We start from the raw sequence: 19,424 nt of genomic DNA, 5'->3' as shown, positions 1-19,424 counted from the left end.
ATAAAAGCTGAAATTAATACTTAATGCCATGAATTATGGATGCTGCTGAAAAGCTGTGCTGGAAGAGCAGCTGAGAAACCACTGTGGGGTTCCGCTTTCAGCAGGCTGTGACAGAGCCTTGAAGGACAATGTTTTCTCTCTACACTTAAAAACTTTCTTTGCCATTATATTCATCATTATCGTGCCTACTTATTTTCAACTAAATAATTTCTTAAATAAAAGAAGGTTTCTTTTATCTACTGAACCAGTGAGAAACCTACAGATTTGACAGTGAACAAACCTCTGAAAGTACGAACAAAGAATTTTACATCTCAAGGAAAAAATATCCTAAATAAAAATAAATGTTCAGTATTCTTATGCTTCAAAGACAATAACCAATACACTGTAACTCCATTGCCTATTCTTTTTAGTTCACCTTCAGTACTGATTTTCATTTCTAACATTTTCTTCCGGTGTTTAGAGCCCCAATCTTCTATTTTGTCCTGTTATTCCAAGATCACCAATTCCTCCAAAATATTAAGCAAAACTCTAATTATTTTCGCTATTTTTAGTTATTTTTAGTTTTACCTTACTCTATCTTTCACTCTCTTCACTTTCTATGAAGAACCCAAAATAAAGGAACACAAACTCCACACCTTAAAAGTCAGTTATACCAAGTTGTTTCAACTTTCTTTTCCTCAATTCAGCAAAAATTAAACCAGAAGTGAGTCTTTTTCTTATTGTCTAAATTTCAGAGTCTCTGGAGAATGAATTATTCAAGAGGTTAAATCTTTATATATTCCCTAGACATACACTCAAAGTTTGGATAGGAATTTCCAAAGTACAAAACATTTTAAAAAGCTGAATGTGTGTATGGGATAGCTGGAGGGAGGACCTTAGAGCACTGAATAACTAGGTAGCAAAAAGCAGATAAAATCTAATACAAAAGAAGAGAAGTAAATGCACTTCAGGAAAAAAATAATCCTAGTTTTGCACAGAAATTAATGGGTTCTACCCTACCATGCAGGTAGGGTCTTGGAGGCTTTATGATTATTCCCACTAAATGTCAGCTCAGTGCCCAGCAGTGGCCAAAAAGCAAATGTTAGAAATAACTAGAAAAGAAGTAGACCAAAACAATTATTAAGAAACAAGGTCAGTTGAACACCAAACTGCATTCAAGAGAACCTGATTAAATATTTTCTGGAGTTAAATGTACACATGTGCAGATTGGCAAATATCAGTTGCTACAGACCATGCCCAATAAAGCCAAAATCTCAGCTGTTATCTGCTAGAGTTTAGTGAAAATCTACTTATGAGCAAAACAATATTGATTTTTGAAGACAAAATGGTTCAAAAAAAGTCTATTTTCCCCCCATCCTTGGCACAAAGGACACTGACCCACCTCTACTGTTCAAGAATGGTACAGAACTTGTTAAAACAATTGGCAAGTTATTCTTCAACACAGATGCACTCATGCAGTTGGCTTTCACTTGGTCTTGTACTGCTGCTGCAAATGAAAAAATACACAGAGCCAGAAACTAATATAAATTACACATCCAACATTAAAATTTCGCTTCATTGGTTAAAGCAGAGTGAAGTGATAAGGCACAAAAGGACAGAGGCCCCTCTTATCCTGAGAAACACCAAGTAACTTTATTGATATGTAGCATTACCTACGTGTTCGTATATGCAGATGTGGTTTAAGAACATCAAGCCAAAGAGCATCAGAAATCTACTTGTGTATTCATTATGTCTCAATCTTTCCTTAAGCTGTTTTTCCTCAAACTATTTTTCAGATCTCACAAAGTTATGCTGCACATTTCCAGACTCAGGATATTACACCACAGCTCCATAACATGTTCCCAGATACCCACACAAGCATATACTTTCTCCTAAAATATTCAAAATTGGCACTTATCTCACACCAGAGTGTGCATGAAAACAAAAGAACACAGCTCTTTATTAATTCCTGCAGTAGCACTATATTCTTTTTTTGCTCTGTGCCTCTAACTTCTATTAGTGATAGATGAAAACTCCAAATTCTGCATGACTCCACTGGTTCCACTGGACAACAGCTGCTGTCACATTCTTTTCTAGTTCTCAAAAGTAACTACCTCATTTAAAAAGCAGAATGCTACTGCTTAGAGTGAGAAAAACAGCTATTACTTAACTAAAATTGAGGGTAGTCCAATTCCTTGCAAATTTAAAATAGGAAATTAGTTTACCTTTTAAATTAAGAAATTACTTCACCATTTTCAAAGAACTTTGCCTATTTGTATCCTATTTGTATGGAAACTCTGAATTGGAGATAAGATCAAAAGGAAAGAGAAAAAAAAACCCAAAACAAATACACTGGCAAAATCAGAACAATGAAAGACATTATCAAACTAGATAAGATTACTTTCATATAAATGAGTCTCATTGTTTTCTATCAAAATTCAGTATTCTGAAATAATTTTTTTCCTTTTCTGAAAGTACAAAACCCAAGCCATAATTACTTCTTTTCCCTGCCGTAAAAAAACCACAATACCTCTATATTTGACACAATTTAATTTTTTTGTTCTGTTTTAGATTGCATATTGTGAAACAACTTTTAGAGTGAGTGAGAGAATGATGCCACTTGTATTTGAAACTTATTAGAACGTCATTTCAAGAACAATGAAGCTGGAAAAGACTTTGAAAGCAGAATCTCTCAGCAGAGTCCCAACACATTTCTTGGATATTTTGCAAGAGAAAGCCAGTCTCTACCTCAACAGATTCACGTTACAAACAACAACACACAGTTATTGCTCTGGCCCTGCCTACTCCTCATGTTAGAATGGGTTGTGCACATCTTTCACCACCTTCCTGATAATTTCTGTCGGTGCATTCCTCCATCTCTCGTAAACAATTGACAGTGTCTGTCACCTTCTTTCAGCCACAGTGACACCTTACAGAAGTGACACAAAGTAAAACGATCACCTATTTCCCCCATCTCAAAAATAAATAAAAATCAAACTGGACAAGACAGCTGTAGTCACAAATTATCCTTCTCTTTACACATACATTTGGATTCACTGTTGCCCTCCATCCTGGTGAGCATCTCCCTTTGCTTCCCAAGCAATATTAAGGCTCCTTTCAATGCATTGTATCAATTAGCAACAAGAACATGGCTATTCCACTGGCTCCCTCCTTTTGGATTAAGGTTTCCTGGACAAATTTACTTTTCACATTTGCTGTTTCCTTCTTGTCCTTACTTCAGTTTTTTCCAGCTTTTGGAAAATCAGGGCACTACTCCCAGCTAAGAAACCCCACTGAAATCCTCTGGTAAAAGTTGCCTGGAGTTGTTCCCCGTGCTCAGACAATCATATATCCTGAATACATTCCTACCTATCCAGAAGGGATATAATGGCCTGCTCTTCAGATTGAGCTGGCAGATTGCACCAAATACTCTGGAAAAACGTAAGTGTGCCACACAGTCACTCCTACTAAACAGGGATTGCACGGCAGCAAGAAACACACACATCTTTACCACATGATACACCCCAATACAGAAACCATTTTCTGTATGACACTAAATGAATGTTTTATATAGACGTGAGCAGAGTATTTTCAAAGGAATAATTCTGCATTAGCAACAAAGACAGTATTTAACAGGGGTGGAAGGAAACAGACATCTACAACTTGGGCAAGGGCAACTTGTACAGAGAGCTTGGAAAACTCACCTCACTGATATCGTGACAGGAAATTTCTGTAGAACAATTTGACACCTTTAAATTAATATGGGTTCAGATGGAACATCCCATTACTTTCTCCCTGTAGTGCATAAGTAAATGCTTTGAAATTTCATCTGACTTTTCAGTTCACTGATCATGCACCATCTTATTCGAATTCAGAACAGCAAATAAGTATGAACAAAGGACCCAGGAGCCCCAAACTTGACACACCGATGCTTTACTCCACCTAAGTAAACTTAAGTGTGCACTGAAAGTAAACTCGTGAATCAGAGCTTTAGACAGAAACTTCAGCAGTTCTTGGGCAACGCTGACATCAACCTGAACACCACCCTTGTGGATACCAAGTTCAAGGGGCAGCAGCACGGTTCGCTGTGCTGACTCTCTACTTTGGCCATTTTTAGACCTGCTTCAGGCAGAGACCACATAAATCTAGTCCCACACTGCTCATCCTTTTTTGCTCCCCCTATTTTCTACATCCAGTCAAGTCTATAGAGAGGAAAAGGGAAGATGGCAAGGCCATCTTTTGGCAATAGCCAATAATCAGTCAAAGGGATTAACTGGAGAATCTGCTCAAAGTTTTTCAGCAAGATACCACGCAAATGTACTGAAAATGCTGACAATTTAAATAGAGCAAATTTAAAGAGCGTGGGGAAAAAGAGAAGATGAGTCATCTCTGAGAGGATGAGTCAGCCTGAAGGGAAGCACTGACCTCTAAAGCTCACTCAGTTTTTCCATGCAGAGATAGGCATTCACCAAATAAACATCTACTAGCAAGCCCCCCACCTGGAGAAACAGAATGGCTCATTGCTTATCACAATTGCCTTTACTGCTAGACAAAAATGACCAATAGAGGAAAAGGGTCAATCTATTTTTTTAATGAATAACAGAGGAAAGTTTTCAAGTCATGAAAACAATAAAATTATTTAATAGTAACACATTCAGTCTTGAGAATTTACTTTTCTTAAATTAACAACTTTTTAAAATTATAAAATATTTACAATTTCTACATAAAGGAAAAATGGAGGCTCAAATCTGATTTTCTCAAACACACACACACAATTTTATTATTTTTTTGAGTTCTAGTCCTAAATCCAGCAGGAAAATTTCTTTCTTTGAGGTTCTGACTACATAGGCATGAGAAGTGAGAGTTCATAGAAAGTTGTTTTACCACAGCAAAATCTATGATACAAACTTACATATTTAAAATTCACCTTAACTCTCCCTTCCTTTGGTGCATCTGAAGGCTTGCGCAGGACCAGTGATGCACAAAAGCAAAGCATCCTTCTACAAAGGCTCACATAAAGCTCTGCAGAAAGCACATGCACACTTACATCCTAGGGGGGGTTATTTTTAAATTTAAGACAGATTTCAATATCTTTTTCTCTGCAGTATGACACTCAATCCATTTCCATTTATTATTTAATTTAGCATGTATTAGCAACAAAGGACTTCTACTGATCTGAATAATATTTTGTACATTACTGTGATACACAATAGTTTTTCCTGTAATCTGATTTCATTCTTTCCAACTTGCAAATTTAAAAAGAAAAGCTGTCAGCATAGATCATAGTTGGCATGCCACTCTCCAAATATCATTTACATTTTTCTCTTTACATACATCTTTAATAGTCAATTTCCTTTTTTCTATACATATTTTAGTGCAAAAATGTTTGCCATCAATATTAAAATATGAATTATCTGCATAGCCATGTACATAGCTTAGAGAATTACCTCAAATCCCATCCATTACTCTCATATTTAATAGCCAATATCCCTTTTGCTTTCATATTTTAATACTAAGTTGCTTGCTAAGCTGTGCAGAGAAAGAAATCTTTTTCAGTGCTTTTATATATATTCTAAAGCAGAAATGAAAAGAAGTCTTGGTAAGTTTTGAGGTGTTTAAGTATTGTTAAACTAAAAGTCAAACCCACAGTCTAAGCTGCGAATGTAGCATAGTTACAGTTGCCTGTATTCCAAAATGAAATGTCTTGGAAGGCATTTTAGAAATTCCCCTTAAGTCTATCCCAAATTCTAGAAAGCCACGCTTGGAAATGGCAACCAAACACTTTTGATTCACTATGTACAGATTTACAACTTATCTCCACAATGCAGCAGAAAATTCACACAAAAGAATGTGTGTTGACCCAAGTTAAAGTTGTTGGTTTTGAATCTGTATTCTCATGGTTGAATTTGGAACAACAGGACTAACATAGGTGAAAAAAAATCAAGTCCATCCTTGATGTCCAAGATGAACAAGCTGTTTGTGAGACAATTCCTCTGAGGAATGAATAAACGATGTCTCTTCACACTTACTATCCTACCAGTCCATGCACCAGAGCTCTCTTTTCTTCTAATTTTTTGTTACAATGAAATTATACTACATTTTCTATGCCAAGGACTAATGACACTTCACTCTTGTCTTCCCACATGCAGGAGTCATCACGCCCATGGCTGGGAACACGTGTCCCTACTCTGTACACATCCACTGCTCCCAGCAACCACTGCTCATATCAGACCCAGATCTAACAAAGGAATTTAGAGGACAGAACGCTGCTCCAGTATGTGACATTTTAAGCTAAAAGCACTCTGCAGCAGGATTGTACCTAATTCACAGATCAAGCCAGGCACCTGATGTGTACTTACAGAAAGTCACTACACTTGTCAGAGTGGCCTGAGCCAACTTGTAGAAAAATATGAAAAAAAGTTTAAGTAGACAAATATTACATCTTAAATTACTAAGCCTTAAAGAACACCCTGCATTTGAGACATACAGGTTGGAGCTTGCCTTGAAGATGGGTGATACATCCTTCAAAAAAATGATTCGGTGAAATGGTGGTGATTGCATTTTCAAGCTGAGCCAGTCATAGTGCTGCTGCCCTTCCTTGTTGGGGTTTTTGTTTGTTGGTTTTTTATTTTGCTTCGGTGTTTGTTTTGTTTTGTTTTGTTTTAAATTTAGCAGCTCTCAGCCAAGTTTTATCCATTTTATAACCCAATGCATACCCAGGCCACTGACTACAACCAGTGTTGCATCCCATCCCCTAGATCAAAGTTTTGAAGCTTCCTGGCATTCAGACTTATGACCACTCCAGTTTCTTGTATGACCTCTCCAGTTTCTTGTATGACCTCATGGATTTTTTAAAAAATGTATTCTGTCTCCAAGAAGAGAGAGAGTGAGTGCCTCAGCATCAACCCAAGGTCATTAGTTGGTCCTACAACTGAGCTTACAACAAACCCCAAGCTTTTGTTAGTCAGGGAACCTACACTTGAAATGGTCACTCTGATGCCTGTGAGGTTTGAAAGCGTTTGTGAGGACTTTACACCATGGAATTTACACCAAAAGATTGGACAACAGGCATAAAATTCTTTGAATAAAATTGTTCGCTCTGCCAAGTAATGCAACCTTTTAATCATCATCACTAAAAATTTAAGAAAGGCCCAGTGGCAGACTTAAGGAGAGGAGGGACACATTGAAAGCAAAACTGAAGGAAACAAAAATGCAATACACAGAAAAGGAGATGGGATAAGCTGAATAGCTATTTTACTCCAGGTAGCATGTAAAAAGCTGTCTGCATATTCATCTCCTTTGGCATTATTAGAACATGGTAAGATAGTACAGGACAGGATCACTTATGGTCATCGAGTCCAACCTCAAAAATACAAAATTACCTGTAACAGATGCCAAGGCCAATAAACTCAGCAGGAATACCACTGCTCTCTGCAGGATTAAACATTTTTCCCATCTACACAAGGCAAAACATTTTCCCCTAACTTTTTCAGGAAACTTAACATCAGTCAAAGAAAAGATCAAAACCCTCCAGAAGCCCTGCATAGGAGCAATATGCATCCCTGGGAGAGAGCAGAATGAAACCAAAAATACAACTGTTTATTGTGATAAAAGTGACATAACAATGAACTATTTTTCATATTACTAAATGATTCTCACTACATTTCATATTTTGATAAATTTGTTGAAGTTTTCTCCAGCTCAGGTGCTTTCTTCAGGCAATTTTAGCTCAACCCACTGCAGGACACAGAAGGCATCTGGTCCAAGTGTTTTTGTGTGCCAGCTCATCCAGTGTATATTTAGCATGCCCTGGAATTTGCCTAAGCAAACTAAGAAGGAAGAGCCAGAAGTTTAGAGAATTGCTGCTTATGAAGTCAGATTTCACTTCTTTTATTGTACACAAAGAGAGTTGTTAAGCATCAGCATTGATAAATATTTTAAAGTGAAACTTTCAAAGCCTGAAAAAGAGACGTAATCTTAAACCTGAGACTTGCAATCTTAACTTTGTTCAAACGAATTTGAAAGGCCTAATTATCCACAAACAAACATGAATATCAATATATATGATTTAAAGGCCCAAAGAAAGACAATACAGAAAACAGATCAGAAAGTACATTGAAGAAGTTGCAAGTAGAGACATGAGAGAAAACATACAGGAAGATGCAACAAGAATGGCAGGATGACACTGAAAAAAATATTAGGGCAGATAAGTAATAAGACATATAATATTCATCTTTCATGCCTTTTCAGTGTTTAAACATATGATTGAAAATGTCTTACTAGATTGGAAAACCTCCAGCTTCTCTGGTGGCACGGCCCTCATAACAGCAGGTGGTTTATGGTCCATTGAGCAGAATGAGGGGCAATGCCCTCCTCGATTTCCCTGTATTCAGACTCTGCTTCCTCATTACAAACACATCCAGTCTTGGAGTAGAAGAATTCCACATGCTCCATAAATCTTGAATTAGCTGTTGTACTGGAGGAGCTATTTTATTATCATTAGAAAGCTCACCACAGAGCTGTCAACAATAGCAGGCCACCAAAATATTTCTTGTTATAAAAAAGACAGAAGAAAATCTAGAGGCATGACTGGATGGTAATAATTCTGAGCTGGGGCTGTAAATTGCTCATTTCATTACTCGGAGTTGAAAATTGTACTAACTAGATGAGATCCCAAGAAGGCTCCCACGGAAAAATGGACCATCAAAGTCTCATCAGTGACTACCCAGTAACTTCCAGTGCAGGGGGGCTTATATGTGTGTAGATATATAGAGAAAAAAAAAAAAAAGGTATAAACACAGGTGTATGTGTGCATATTTTGTAATCTTAGACTGCTGAGCTACCACAAGAATCTTGTTAAAGTAGAGATGGCTCTGCTGACTGCATTCAGATGTCAGATTCACAGTTAACAACCCAGCAGGTATAAATTAATTCAACACAATTCATGCCCTGTCATGTTGTATTTATTAATTATCACAGTACAGTAAGAAAGTCTACTGAAATGTGGGAGAACAGTAATTTTTTCTTAATGAAATATGAATGGTCATTTCATATAAAATTTGCTTGTGAGCATTTCCAATGAACTCTACAGATATGCACACACAAATCCTTTTGATAGACAACTGAGAACTGACAAACTGAGAGCAAAAAGGCTTTGCTGCATCAAACACAGGAAAGAAACCAAGAACCCCTAAAGCAGCAGAAAACAAAACATTTAATCCACATAGAGAGCAATAAAGAAGGAAAGCTAAGATGGTGTCATGCTTATGCAGAAACAGAAAAGTCTGTTTCAAACTGGGAAAAGTCCAAAAAAGACAGGTAACCTCATGTCCTAGTTGGGACAACTGAGACCAGTTCATCATGGTATGGGTGTAACCCAAAACTGTGTATTCTATAGCCTTCCATGCCATTTCCCAGAAACTGTTGTCAACAGACTATTCGCACCCTCTGCCCATAGAGCCTGACTCCTCAGGCTATAAACCAGGTGTTAAGAGGCCTGTGAGATAGGAGGATGCTCTTGTCCTCACACCCTTTGTGGAACTCCCCGCCCTGAGGGAAGCACTGAACATTACTGCCTGAACTGGAGGATATATAATCTTGGAGTCTTGGAACATTTTTAACCACTCTGTGGGATCCAGAGAAAGACTGCAACAGCTCTTCCCCCAGCATCTCACTGCAATCACCACTTTTGACCAGACTGCAACAGCTCTCCCACCAGCAGGTTCTTCCCCTCTCCCTTTACTTTGGACTCAAGCGGGGCCCAAGGAACATCACTTTGTTCATGCCCCAGGGTGCTGGCTTATACATTTGGGTTTTGTGGGTTAAGACCAATTGTTTGTTTGTATGATTGTACTTACTGTATTATTTTAGTGAATTGTTATTCTGACTTATAATCTCTCCTTTGAGTTGAGTTCATTTCCCCTGCTGGTTAACTCTAAACCAGCACACCTCATTTGATAGATTCAAGCAAAGGCACAAATAATTTCATTTCCTATTGATTTTGGGGCAACTTACCAGGAGCACTTTCAAATCCTCAGCACTGTGTTATTAAAAGAAAAAAATAAAAGAAAAGACTTCATGGTTCATGTGCATTGTGCAGTGGTTCTGCTATAAAATTACAAAACAGCCTACTAATATCACAGGGTGCACAAATAGGAAAGTAGTGAAGAGGCAGTGCTACAATAGTCTGACTGGTTGTGAACAAGCACTGATGGGTCATGGGGAAGCACTCAGGATCCTGCAGTGCCAAATTCAATAAGAAAAAGATGCCAAGGCTCACAGAGTAGCTGCCAAATTAAGAGCCAAAAAATCCAAAGATATTTAAGTGCAATAAGTTGCTATGAAGAGCAGAAAGCTGAGCATGAAAGGGAACCAACAATATCTGTAGTGTAGATTAAGACATAATCAGAGAGAATTCATTGTCCCAGTGTGCCAAATAAAAAGCAATGAGCCAAATACTTGGGAGATCCCTTCAATCCTGAAAACAGTGTAAGAGGACACAACGAGTAGCCTGAGAAGCTTTTTTCAGCATTTTCTCGGTGCCCTGTTCAACAGAGGAAAAGGAAGGACAGCAATTTGGGATTTTGAACCTGAAACAAAATGCTAGAGGATGAGGGGCTGCACAGTACTGCATCTTTATTCAAACATCCATGGCATAGAGATTCTGGGAAGTTTGCACATAAAACACTTTATAATGTTTAAAGCAGTACAAGGAGTTAAATAATTTATAAATTTTAAGTCACAAAATGAAAAATGTAGGACAACGCTCTCTTTTGGTTGTCTTTCCCTTGACTTTATTTTTTTCCCAATGGCACAGCTCACTCACAAGAGGCGGAACACAGAGAAATTCCTTCATTTTCTGCCGAAATTCCCTTTTACCCACTTTTTGCCTACAGAAAAGACATTTAAACTCAAATGTAAACAAGATTATTTACCAGTAAAGTCGCATTACCCATCACAAAGTATTAAATGCTAATTAGCCTGGGAATCATCCTAGGGGTTGTTTAGAAAGAGAAATCAAGACTTGAAACATTTTTAAGAATTTTCTTTGCTTGCCATAAATACAACAAACTCAGTGAATAATAGTCAGGCACAAAAGATGACAGTGTGTTCCCTCATACATGCAGGAAATCAGGTAAGAAGACCTTCACCACAACCACCTTTTCTCCCATTTTCAAGCAGCTCTAGAAGCAAAGGATTTGTATTTCAGTCACGAGGATCAGTGACTGCCTGAACTGTGGGGTCAGCTGAGTCCCTGACCAAAAGGCTTTGCATCTCAAAAGGCAAGGCAAGATGCAGCTGCTGAAAAAGAGATGATTTTAACTTCCCAGGTGATCAGTGAGTGAGCTCCAGCAGTCTCAGACTCAAAGGGCTCAGTAGGACGACATTATCCAGTCTGCTGAGTAATGCCTCTCAAAAATCCTGTAAGATTTTCACACGTCATTTTACTAATAATTATGACTATCCCGAAGGAATAGTACACAACGAACTTCTTAGTTTTATTTGGGAGGTGCCTGCAAATATTAAAGTAGATTTTAGAAGACACACTATGATATTATCTAAAGACAGATTGCTTTCAGTTATCTCAAAGCATGGCAACCTGCATACAGCCAGATATTAAGAGTCCAGCTCCTTAGGAAGGGGAAGACTTTCCTCTGTCTTGTATATGTGATCTAAAATTAGGATTAAATTACTTGCCTAAATTCACTGAGACTGAGTCCCCATAAAAAACTCTGCAACTTTAAACCACTGCAATGCCTTTAAATACAGAAATTATACGTGCAAATCAGAAATTCCCTTCATACAATCTAAGGTGCAGTGTGGTCTAAATTTTCAAATCTACAGGACTATAAATTGGCCATTACCCATTTTATAAAACACATCATCTTAAGCTGTCTGGTGCTCACATATACAACCCTCCACCCCAAACATTTCCATTTTCGCTTCACTGTCTGAACATGGGTGCCCTAAATGAAGGTCAACATTCAAGATGACAATCTTAGTGTTCCACATTTATCCACAGAAATGAATTTAAAAAAACCCCAACACTTGGGACTTAATTTACTGCAGCCCAACCATCACCAATCATGTGCTGTTTACAGGCAAGTTCAGGCAACTGCCTTCAGTCCATTTCCTGAATTACATTAAATTAGATATTATGTAACTACATTTCTCATCACAGGAATACAAGCTCCTCATTAACATTTCTGTGAGGTTTTTTCCCTCTCTTTTAAACACTTTACATACTTTCACAGAACTAAAAATTAGGATCAGGAAAATTTGCCAACAAGTTCAGTGTGAAGATAGAACAGGAACTGCAGAAGTGGACTGGAAAATCATGTCACCTGTATGTGCTCAAATAAACAGTAAATGCTTCAGACACAAATTAATTCCCTATATAAGGAGTCATTTGAGTCACTGTTCTCCAGTTTGAGGGAACGTGGAATTGCAAACATAATTAAAACCACATAAGTAATAGCAGTTATGTCAGAACAGGAAAGATGCCATAGAATTTGCAGTTACATCACCTTATTCCATGAACAAAGCTTTTCTTTTTGAGAGTGGCACATTCCTATTTTCTAGGCAGCTATTTTGCAAGTCTATGAAATCAAAAAAGCAGAAATTATTTTGTTATTCTCTGGTACATTTTTCATAAAAAGAATTAGAATTAAAAAAACCACAACAACCTAAACAAAAAGAGTTTCTTTCCTCTGGAAATCATTGATTCAAATTGAATAATTAGAAAAGCTTTAGCAGAAACCATTATAAGTCTCACTCTGGCAGAAATATGCTTATCATTGGTTTCAGTTATGCAGATAAATGATGGGCACTGGCTCTGGAATTGAAAAGCTCATGACAAAATGGCCTTGGTTATAACAATAAAAAGGATGGTTACAAAGTTGTTAGAATAATCATTGTTGGATCTAAATAAATTTGATGATTGCTGCCATCACCATGGCAGTGTGGAAACAACACGTGTATACAGTACCAGACAACTGATACATCCTCACACCCTGTAAGGTATCAAAAAATACTCCCAACCCATCTGGGACTTGGAGGTGTTCAGTTTTATACACACACAAACAATGTAAATAACCACACCAGAACTCTTACATTTAAATAGTGCTCCTTCTCCTTTATCAGACAATGCAGATTCATTTAAATGAAAATGATGTATATTTAGTTCAGTGACATTTCAGCAAGAAACCAAATCCCAAAGGACTTCTATGCATTTACTCATCAACATGCAACAGAGATGGTGTTTCAACCCAGTGATATCAGCTCAAAGGTCAGTAGTGTTCTTCCAGCAATAAAGTGGCAGAAGGAGTTTCCTTTACAGAGTTACTCCTGCAAATGTCATCCCTACCTGATCTTAAGAGCATATTTTTCCCCAAACACTTGCTTTTCATGGAAAACTACTATTAATTGGCACATACAAGAGACCCTACTGCCTAGGCCTGATGTTTTTGACACCCTTAACTGAAAATGCATAATTTCTGCTGCCAGGGAAACCTCCTCATCTGCCTAGGGGAGATTTGCATATGGAAATAACTGTTCTCTTTTTATTGAGCTCCTTGTTCATACCAACGTGAATCCAAATTATTAACAAGTCTGAGACAGTAATAATGAAGTGACTCAAGATAAGAAAAATAAAACACTGGAAAATCATCTCCTCCAGGAATTTGAGGTTTTAGACTACAACTGGTATTCATGTCTGCAATGGAGACAGCACCGACCACATTTTATTCATTACCTGCCAGGTTCCTTATTCTCCATTACAATTCCTTGTTAACTTAACATGAAATGGTGGCAGCTTAGTTATATTTGAACAGAAGACTGTCTAAAAATATCTAGAAGCAAAGTAACATACACTTGCACAGGTTTTCCCTGTATTGTTCAATTTTACACTGTACCAAAAGTAGCATGCAATATTTTTCCTTCTGTAAAAAAAATGAATAAAATGTTCATGTCTTTGAAGATACACTGGCATTTCTTTTAATATTTTGGTATTCTACAGTAAAATAACAGGGTAGATTTATTTCAGAACTAGTGAACATTTTAGAGCTTCCTTTTTTGATATGACACCAGCTTTCTCCTCTTTTCCTCTCTGTTGTAGAAAATAAGAATGGAAAGATGTGACAGAATTAGTCATCTGAATGTGTCCATGCACACAACCCCTTGCATAAGAATATATGTAAATATATGCACACATATATGTTTATGTATTATCTGCTCTTTTCCTACCGCTGAATGCAAGACAAAGTCTGTATGATCCTTTGCTGCAATTTTGCAATTTATGGAGGAGACCAATGTAGCTCAACAGCCAAATCCAGCTGTTTCAGACATCAAAGATGTGCCAAATATATCTATTCCCCTTCCTGATGCCATGACCTTATTATATCTCATAATACTCATTTAATCATAACACCCTCTCCATACTCCATTCCTAAAAAAAAGGAATTTGAGAAAAAAAAAATCAAAACTGAATATTTTGTATTCTAAAAACTTATGTAATTTCAAGTCTAAAAATATAACCAAGGAAACTGTAACATTACTTTTAAAGTTCTTTTACAGGATGTGCTACTAATCTAGCCATTCAAAAGAACTGGATCAAACTCTTCTTCTGTGCTTAATTTCAAATCAAAAGTAAAACAGTCCACTAATATTTAGGGAAGGTACATAAAATATTTATTCTACCTCTGAGTGTATGTACAACATTCAAAGAGTTTTAAAAACAATGAGGAAAAAATTAGTAAATTAGTAACAAAGTTTCCTTATATGAGCACATTTCCTTACATGAGCACATTTGCCTAAGATTTCATAAAAGAACTCTGAACACAGTCTGACATTCCCAATTACCTCCATTCTTGTTTCTCCCTTCTAAAATACAAACAAGCCCCCCTCCCCCAGAAAATCAACAACAAAAAACCCCAAACAAACAAAAAAATCCCTCGCAAACACACACATACACACCAAGAAATGTATCTGACAAACAGAAAGGATTAAGAGGAAGAAAACTAAGCTTTTTCACAGAGAGTCCTGTGAGGAAGCTTCAAATACAAGTCAAGAGTTTAGAAGTCAATTGACTGAAAATTCTTAATTATGGTATTTATCCGCTTTGAGCAACAACATCCTAATTCTTCTATGTAAGAAAGGCAGATGAAGGCACTTTCCCAGCTCAGGTTTTCTGCAGCTGTAACTTTGCATTCCAATTAGATCAATGGAGACTCTTAATCAAGATATAGTATAGATAATTTTAATAACATACTACCTCCTTATACAGAAAACTGTTCAGAGTTCAGTCAGTGGCTCTTATATGGTACTTCAAGAACATGAACATGTGAGTTGATTTATCAGGGGCCAAGATAAGAACATAATGTAGCAAAAGCAACCTATACCATAGACACACATGATGTTATTTTCTGCTTAGATCACACAAATACTTTCAGCTTTTTTAGATAAATTGGTTTCTATTCCAATGCACACAGAGCAACACTTTTCCAAAAGCAATATTCCAATTTGAAGTTTAAAACCACAAGCATTCTCTGAGCATTGGACCTGAAGTAAGACCACTGACACTTGTAAAGGTATTTTTACAAAGTGATTTCACATACCTCCTTTAAGTTGATAGTATTTCAGTCCTGAATATATTAATCACTCCAAAGAAAAAGTTTACTTGTAAAAATCTGAGGAATAGACTTAAAATTAACAGCTCAAATGGTCCAACTGCAGTGGAAAAACTTCAGTGCCTACTGGTTCTCAGGTTTGCAATGTGTTTGTTAGCAGAACCCTGAAATTCAAAGTAGCAGAGTCAGTGTTAGCAGAAAAAAAGTCTGCCTACAAGTTTAACTTCATTTTGCTTTGCAGATGTGCCAATTGACTGCAATGGGAAAATAGTAAAGTAAATACTGAGTACTTATAATAAAAAACTGTACTGGATGCCCAGAACCACCTGCAGTGATTATGGTCTGATTAATGAACTGTAAAACACACAAAGAAAAGCCAACTTATTCTGAAAACTGAAAAAAATATAATTATATGAGTAAATGTGTGTAACTGAGAAAAATACAGATATCCCCTTGCATCTGTAATCAGCTAATTAATAAATTAAATGATTTAATCTAAAATTATTCAAGGCAATGCTCAAGGTATTAATTGTTGTTTAGATGAATGATGTCCATTACAAATGGGTTGCAGGCAGAGGTCAGACAGACTGAGATCAGAAGAGAAAAAACAAATTGGGTTTAGTTCAAAAAAGCACAAGTTTTGTGCTTTCCTAAACAAAAGTTTTAAAAGAAAATTAAATGTATATGGAGTATGTGCCCTGCCACCAATTTATAGAAAGTGAACCACACATCCAGCTACACATCAGAACCACCTGAGGTTGTACTTGAGACACAGAAAATCAGGTAATTCCACAAAGCCAAGATACTCTTGTGAAAATTTACAGTAGCCCTAATTCAAGACCAGATTTGCATATGAAATCCAAGTCCAAATAAGTCCCCACATTTTTTGTTTTAGGCTTGGTGCTTCCCTGGAAAATCACTTCTCAGTGACTTTCACTGAAGCCATCAGTTGCATATTCACAACATCAATTGTTATCATTTTTTAATACATTGCAGAGCTAAAGTGTGACATTCTTTGTAACCTGTGTAATGTTAACAGGTGCTGGTTAGCACAAAGCAACAGGAAAAAATGTTTTTTTACTTTGATTATTCTCATCAGGATGAGAAAGAGCTCTTTAAGGAGATAAATACGTCATCAAGGATTTACAACTTCAACTTCCAGAAAAGGAGACATTTATAAACTGCTTGGGTGGGCTCCAGGAATGAGCAGTCTCTCCTATACTGGTTCAGTTCTTCACAGTCTTATCTACCAAAAGCTTCCATGAAGTTATAGCAAAATCTAATTATTAGCTACATACACAAATTTTAGCTTTCGAGAGCCAACTTCAGTAACCCAGTTCTGACCTATGGTTCGTAAAGATCAGACTCATTTTTGGTGGTAAACCTCATTAAGCCCAGCTGCTTGAAGCCAGAACTTGCACTCTGTATCCATACAGGAATTCTGTAAATATCTTACACAGGGAGGTAATTGTTCCAATTTGAAAAAGACAGCAGCAATATCCACACAAATACTAATTTCTTGCTTTCTTTGTAGGGGTTACTTTCATCCCAGAGTTATAGTGACTGGTCCTTGATGTCAATCAGTTACAAATGCAACAATAGCATTTTATCTCGGGGGAAAAAAAAGAACTGACAAAAAATGGGCAAATGAAATAAGAAAGAAGGTTAAATATTCACACAGATCAGTTCAGAAGAGATTTTGAGAGAGTTATATGTATGATAAAATGATAGTAACAACAAAAAATCTGTTGCTCTCTGTTGAATGAAAGAGAAACATCACCATGCAAAAGCTACAACACCGATAACAGGACATACAGAAAATCCAGGCAGTAAATTAGTTCTCTTAGATTTATGGGTTCCTAAAAGAATCTGTTAGATTCCTTACTGAACATTTAACATATATATATATATATTTATATGTCCTTCTCACTAAAAATTCTCAACTTCTCTTAAGAAAAGACATCAGAATTTTTGCAGTGGAAAAAAAAGACCACCAAAACCCACAAAACAACAAGCTCTCCTTCTTTTCTTAAACAATACTAACACAAGGTTGACAGTTAAAATGTACAATTTAGAAGGGAAGAACAAAGCAGATTTATAACCCATTCAAGTCTGACTGCTCAGACAAACACTGAAGTAAAATTGGTATTTATTAAAACAAATGGATTATAAATACATTAACAAATGTTATCCTTAAGAAGAAATATCTGCAATTAATGTAATAGAATATGGGGTGTTCACTAGCTTACAGCCAGCAAAATGTTTGATATCCACAGCATATGGCAGCAATTTCTCAACAACCTTTGAACAGCAGTTTTTCATCAGGACCTCTGCATGGAAGGACTGGAGCATTATCATTGACATTCTGCACCACTCAGGGAAGTTGCCACTGTATTTCCACAGCTGAAAAACTTTTGCAAGAAATGGGCAGTTAACTCAAATATTTTTTTATTGTTAGTTCCATTTTGTCAAGACAAACAATGGGTTGGAAAATGACAGCAGGCAGTAGTGTGGTAAAAAACTGCTCTGCAATTATCCATATTGTACATTTTGGTTATCTTTTAAGGCTACTTTTGACATGAAATTGCCATTGGATTTTTTTATGTTTGCTTTGCAAAAATAGTAAATATTGCATATAAATAAACCTTGGGTTGCCTATCTTGCTTATACAGATGACTTAAAAAGCTCATGCAACTAAAAAAACAAAATCAAACCAAATAAACCTGAGTTACTCTGGGAGCTTGAAATTTGAGAAGAGAAGCCCAACACCAACAGGGTAAGGACTTCTTATTGTAGCTAGACTCAAAAATAAATTTAGTGGTGAGGACAATGAGAATGTTCAGATCTGTCATATATTCATTTACCAAAAATACAGAGTCATATATCCTTCTTTTGGGAGAGGAAGATCAGGAAATATCATCGGACAGCTGAAATTAGGTTTCAGTGGATCAGATGCTTACTGTCAATGAACCACAAAAATTATACATTATATAATAATTATATAATGTATAATAATAATTATATAATGTATACAGTTGGTATACCTTAAAAAACCCTAAAATTTCCTTTTGCTTTGGGAAGATTTGAAGGCACATCTGATGAAAAAAAATAAAAAAAGATGGTACTGAACAATTTGATAAATGTCTGTGTTATAAGGACAGAAGGTTTTTTAATGCTCAATTAAATAGTCATATTTCTAAAAACCTTCACACAAAAGAAAAGGTTTCTACAAAACACATGGCTACAGTAGAAGTCATCATGTAGTTTTTCCAATTTGCAAGAAAATTCTAGCAAGAAACCTCGGCCTTGGAGCTGATGTTATTTTATATAAAAGCCATTTCAAATTATTCATATTACAAATCTGTGTAAGAGGGAGTGCTTAAACTGAGTTTATGTTTTTAATCTGCATATCTCATGTTACCCCCTTTTTTGTTTTCATGAACAGAAATGAAGGATAGAGACGAAGAATAAAACTACTAATATTAACACAAACATCATGTATAAACTAAAGTCAAACCACAAGTACTTAACATTCTCTGTGCTAAAAGTCAACTACCAAGATGATTTCAATTAGTGCCCTGAACATTCAGGTGCAACACGAATCTAACCACAAGTGTCGAATTCTGTACAGCACATTCTATGACCGGATGGCAATATCTTGATTTTAACACTTAATTTAGTGGCAAAAAAAAATGCAGAACCAATTCTTTAAAATTCCTCTCAACTTTTTTAAAGCTGGAAATGATTTCATTTCATAATTTAAATCTGCACTTTGACACGCTGTCCAGTATTTGCAAAACACAAGTAGCAATAGAAAAG

Source organism: Pseudopipra pipra, chromosome 2, assembly GCF_036250125.1.
Source record: "Pseudopipra pipra isolate bDixPip1 chromosome 2, bDixPip1.hap1, whole genome shotgun sequence".
NCBI classification, from domain to species: domain Eukaryota; kingdom Metazoa; phylum Chordata; class Aves; order Passeriformes; family Pipridae; genus Pseudopipra; species Pseudopipra pipra.
This window is presented reverse-complemented; position numbering follows the sequence as displayed.